This window comes from Grammomys surdaster, unplaced genomic scaffold (assembly GCF_004785775.1).
Source record: "Grammomys surdaster isolate TR1022 unplaced genomic scaffold, NIH_TR_1.0 266, whole genome shotgun sequence".
NCBI lineage: Eukaryota > Metazoa > Chordata > Mammalia > Rodentia > Muridae > Grammomys > Grammomys surdaster.
The window spans coordinates 2,307,319-2,313,318 of NW_021604707.1; positions in this window are offsets into that span (position 1 = coordinate 2,307,319).

Here is a 6,000-nt window from a genome sequence, read left to right on the forward strand (position 1 = left end):
ATACTATAAGCTCATGGTTAAAATATTAGTCATTCCAAGAATAAAATCAACGTGTAGATGGAGAAATGTGTGAATGAATGAGAGGCGAAAAACCATCATTGTGTGTGTTCATGCATGTGTATGTGTGTGTGTGGTGTGTATGGTTGCCTGGGTTGTGGGGTATGTGTGTGTGTGGTGTGTATGGTTGCCTGGGTTGTGGGGTGTGTGTTTGTGTGTGTATGTATGTGTGGTTGTGTTGTGTGTGTTCATGTGTGTGTGCGCATGTGTGTACTGACACTGTATGTATTTCTCCGTGCTCTTCATCTTTTATTGTACTTCAGACATTTTCTTTCACTGAACCTAAATCTCTTGTCCTGGAAGTGTCAGGCATCTGCCTGTCTCTACCCCACCACTGGATTACAGGGTGTGCACCTCCATTCCTGGCTTTTGCATGTGTGTGCTATGGATCCAAATTCAGGTTCTCATGCAAGTGTGATGGTACTTGAGTGAGTCAGCCACCTCCCAAATGCCAATACAATTTAAAAGTGAGTCAGGGACAACTTGGGATGTTGGTCAGTAATAGAGCACATGCTTGTTATATGGAAGGAGACATTGAATTCATCCCTAGGACCTCAAGAAGAGTTGGAGGGAAAAAAAGCACACTGCCACTAGGAAAACATTAACTTGACTGCTAGTTTGTGAAGTTTTTACCAGAAACAATACAAGCCAAAAGACATAGATTTAAAGACATAAAGAAAAATGCTGCTCTAAAATTTTCATAGCAAATACAACCATCATTCAACAAAAGTCAAAATTGATGTTTTCAGTGGAACAAATAATAAAGCAAAGAAAATTCATTCATATATACATATATGTACATAAATTTGACCACATCCAGGCTTAAAAAACATATATACATACATATATGTATATGATGTATATGTATGTATATATTGTCTTTTTATTTCATTTATAGCTTTGTTTACTTTTCTTAAGTCAGATGTAGTCAAATTTATTAAATTTATTAATATTGTCTTAGAGAAGTGTATGTAATGTGTCTCAGGAAATTCCCTCCCACCCTGTGATAAAGAAGATATTATGTATATTTTTCTAAAAGTACTTTTGTTAATATTCTCAAATTAAGTCGTTTAAGTAATAAAAAGATCATGTGTGATGTGAATTTAATTTCATGTTCACTTTACAAAATAACAGTTCCTATGACTCTACCCATGGAACTAAATAACAACAGTGTCTGAAAGAAAATGACTTTTCTTATCAACTGATTTTAATGACTCTAAAAGAGTCATACATACTCTCTAATACAGAGACTCGGTTTGGTTCCTGGCTCCCTCACCAAGCGGCTCACAACTACCTGTTACTGTAGTTTCAGGGGATTTGACCCCCATCTCCTGGCTGAGCACCAGGATCACGTGAGATGCTCATACATACAAGTAAGCAAATCACTCAGAGAAGTAACATGAACACAAGTCAACGAAATTCTCAGAATGCTTTTAAACGTTTATATCTAGCATGGGTGCTGGAAACCAAACCCAGGCCTCTGGAAGAGTAGCAAGTGATCTGCCATGTTGAGCCATTTCTCCAACCCATATTTCTAAATGTTTTTTAAAGTCTCTGTATTACTCTCTTGTCTGAAACTATTCAACCTGAACACACTAAAGGAGCTCTGAGCATCCAGGTATTTGTGTCTATTGTCTTTGCTCATTAAAAGAAAACTGAAGAGGGTTAAGTTATTTATTTAGTTTTCCTTTGGTCTGTTCCCAACATCTTGGCCTTTTCTCAGTAAATTCTTAGTTTAAAACAAAATATTTGTCAGTGTGCCACAAATTTACTTCAATTTTGAGGTTTAGAAAGCTCACCCTGAAGGAATATTTTCCAACATCAACTAATATCCACTTCCTGAAGTTTACCACTTATGTAATAATGTACATTTCTGAATATGAAACATTTCTTATTAGAGAGATTTCATGGTGAGTTTCATCACTCCATGGACCATTCAGTCTACCATAATAACATTCGAAATTTATGTAACGTGAGATGACCATAAAACCTTAAATAGAACTTAATGGTTTAGTGCTATGCCTTAGGATGAAAATGTAGCCGGTCATGCATGAGACAATTTCTGCCCCTTTGCCAAGACTCCCAGTCTAAATTCAGTTTCCCTGGTGATCAGACAAATACTATCTTCCCTTCTTTCCTGTCCTCTGAAGACGAAGTCAAGGAGATGGACATCTTAATGATGCTGGCTATAGATATATGATTATAGAGAAGCTCTGTGTGAAAATACATTCAACAGAAGCCCATGGGTGATAGCATCCTGGGTGTGTGTGTGTGTGTGTGAGCACTTGCGCACACACACATACACACACATACACACACATACACACACACACACACACACACACATACACACACTTCTGAACAGTTACATATCAGTTACACAGCATATTTAAATTCTACTGCTCACACAATTCCTCTCATGCCTACCAAACCAATCAAGGAATGAAGCTTGCTTTGTAAATGGGTGGATCATCTGTGAACACCAGTGGCATTTCAGCTCATGTTGGTTCCAGAAGGAACGGGGGGTGGGGGGCAGATAAAATAGGTTGTTCTTTTCTAAATCATTACTGGGATTTTAAACCTAGTCGTCATGAAAATTCCTTCAGTGACTTGTTTCTTTCTTGCATTTCCTCAAGGAAAAAAGATTGGGGGGATGGAGAACAAGGGGTAAACTCTGTTATATAGACAAGAAAATCAGAGATAGAAGGGGAAAGGGCAGAGCAAGCTCAGCTCCTGCCAGCTCAGATGTTCTCTGAGGTGCTACCAAGATATGAATAGGCTTCAGGAGGCTTCTGAAGTCAGGAAAAAATGCAATTCAGGAAAGAGAAGTGACCTCTGCACTCAACTAGCTCTATATACACTGATCTCCACACTGCTCACTGAAGGGTTTATTAACAGCTGCAGAGGAAGCCAACAGGCCCCTGAGGTAATCACCACGGTGACTCACCTGGGAAATTCCATGGTTGATTCTAGGTGGTTTCTTTTTTTTCCCACACTATTTCTTAATTCCTTTCGTAGTCCAAATCTCTGAAGTTGGGCAAAGATTAGTTAAATTATGCAGGATTGTCTATGTCTGAAGCACCCACCTCGATACAAGTTCACTTCGAGATTTGTATCTATTGTTTTGGTTTGAGATACATGAAGATCACTAATATAATCGGCAAATGAACTTTAGAGAGAAATCACTCTGCTCTATATCATGACCCAGTTTAGTAGAATCCGCTTGGAAGGTAATTGACTGAATATATGTGAAGAAGAGAGCTTAGAGGTGAGGAGGGTGAGGGGGTGGGTATGAACTCATGGGGGTGTGAATGTGGGTATGAGAGGTGTGATTTTAGAAGGTGTAACTGTTAAAGAGCATTGCTTCCATTGTTAAGCTCATGACATAGGCCCCTACTACAAGACAGAGTCATAACAAGAAGAGACACAGTACCATTTTTATACAAGTTTTCTGTGACACGGAAAGCTTTAGGGATGAAGAGATGGAGCAGCGGGGAATCCTATGCATTTTGTGCTGTGTGATGAAGGATGTAGAGACCAGGTGCCAATACGACTGATAACAAATAGGCAAGAGCTAGAAGTAATGAACTGGGGCCTCCGCAAGGCCTGTTTGTTCTGCTTCTTCTCTGTGTCCTTCTGTCTTCAGAGATAAGGGTGTTTATTTCATTTTGATATTGGGAGGGGACCAATGAATGAGGGGACTGCAATCTGCTTCAGTTGGAAGTGTGAGCGGAAGCTGAGAGCAACCTAGTACTGTTTTCACAAATACCAGGTGGTCTATTGTATTTTGGGTATCATGTGCTAAGGCTACCTGAGTATAGGTTGCCTATATGGCATATGTGAAATCTTCGGGAACTACAACAGTAGCACCAGCTAGTTCATGATCACTTAGATGGTGAGTTGGGTAAGAATGTAATCTTTCTTCTTTATTCTCAGCCCAGAGGGTTTTTTTTTTAATCCAACCTCACAAGAATTTTCTTTACTTTTGAAGAATGCTTGGTCATGTAAATCTTATTCTGCAGTGTTCAAAACAACTCTTCATTGTGAACAATGCCATCATTCTCACTTCCTTATTTTGTCAAAACACAAAGACAACCAGAAAGCTTTTTTGCTGTCAGTAGAGGTGGTCTCTTCATAGAACTTGGAAGAGGCCAGAGTAGGGTATGAGACCTTGGAAGACAATTTGCAAAGCAGTCTTGGTAAACACAGATTTAGGCTGAGTGAAATTCTGAGGCGTTCACTAGAACGTGTTGGCTTACATTTAAGTCTATTTACTCTGTTGTAATAGGTATTTGTTGTTGTTGGTGGTGGTGGTGGTGATGGTGTTTGAAGTTCATTGCTCATAGTTGCAGAAGGTTAGGAAGTTCAAGATGAAGGTGCTGAAAGATTCAAGGTCTGATGAGAGTTGGTTCTCATAGGTAATGCTATCTACATCATAGAGCAGAGCAGGGGGATGAACAAACTTTGTTAGGCCTGCTTCATAAATCTATTAATCCCAGTGATGACTGTGGAGCCTTCCTGACTTAATCTCTTCCAATGTTCCATGTCCTAATATTACCACCTGAGGGAGTAGGCTTCAAATGTGTATATGGGGAAGATGTGACACATAGATTATACCAAATACTGTTTTTGGTCCTTTTCCTTTCTCTGAGAGTGACCTTTTGGGTGGGTGAAGAGTTAATTTTCACAGATCTTCTAAGATGTCTGAAAATATTTCTTTCAAACAACAAAGAAAAATGACAGCTAGATACAGTCATTTTAATGTTCTTGTTCTTTTGACTTTGTTTTCTTTAGATGGAATCTCCTATGTAGTCCAGAATGGCCACAAACTTATAGTCCTTTGCCCTTAAGTTTATTTAGTCTGCTCTAATAGTTTTTTTGTTGTTGTTTTGTTTTGTTTGTTTGTTTGTTTGAGGTGTTAAGATTACAGGCATGTGAAGCAATGTCCAGTTAAGGAACATTTGTTCTTACCTTTTGTATTGCTGGCTATCACTGGTTGACTTGCATATATGCTCCATAAAGGAAAAAGTTACCATTTTACCCTTGGTTTTTAATTTCTGAAAGAACTTTGAGATAAAAATAATACCTTCGTCTGTGAGAATTGTTGAAGGAAATGGAATCTTCTGGAGATCCTTACTTTGTAGGGTGTCCAGAACATCCTGATGTTACAGTTTGATACTAATCACCAGAACCTATGTAAAGGTGAAAGGAGAGAACCAACTCCACAAAATTATCCTGTGACCTCCATGTATATAAGCCATGCATGTGTTCCCCCACCCTCATAATAATAATAACAACTGAAAAATACTTCAATAAATCTGTTTTCAGGAGCCTTCAAGTGAAGTAGATTTTGAACAATCACAGAACATCAGCAATCAAAAGCAGAGTTCTATTTTAACCCTTTCTCAGTGAGAACTGGACTACAGACAGAACTCAATAGAACAGTTGAATCCTTTGTTACAAAAACAAACTTCATGTTTCTATTTTAAATGAGATCAACTTGGAGACGGGAAAGAGATCAGATAGCTTTCTTCCTGTTAAAGAAGTCTGTCTCTTTCAGCAAAGAAAAGGAGAAGTAATGAATTTCTAAGCAGCTAAGGTTCTGTTTCCATACAAATTATTAGCAGTGACAAGAAGAGACAGGGCACAAGAATTACGAAGGAAATACGGTGTAAAACAGAATTCCCTATAGTCAAATATTTGGGGTTGCTTTGGTATGGTTTGGCTTTCCACAACAAGTCAACAGTTATTTATGTGGACACCATCTGAATGACTCTGCCCCAGAGTGAACTCTGCCTTCAGTAAACTGCCATCTGTCTAGGAAGGAAGTGTCTTCTCACAAAACAAAGGCCAAGAAGGTGTTTGTGTGTATATGCTTATCTCGTCAGAAGACCTGAATATAAAGCTCAGATCTGTGAAATTTCAGGCCTTTGTCATTAACTC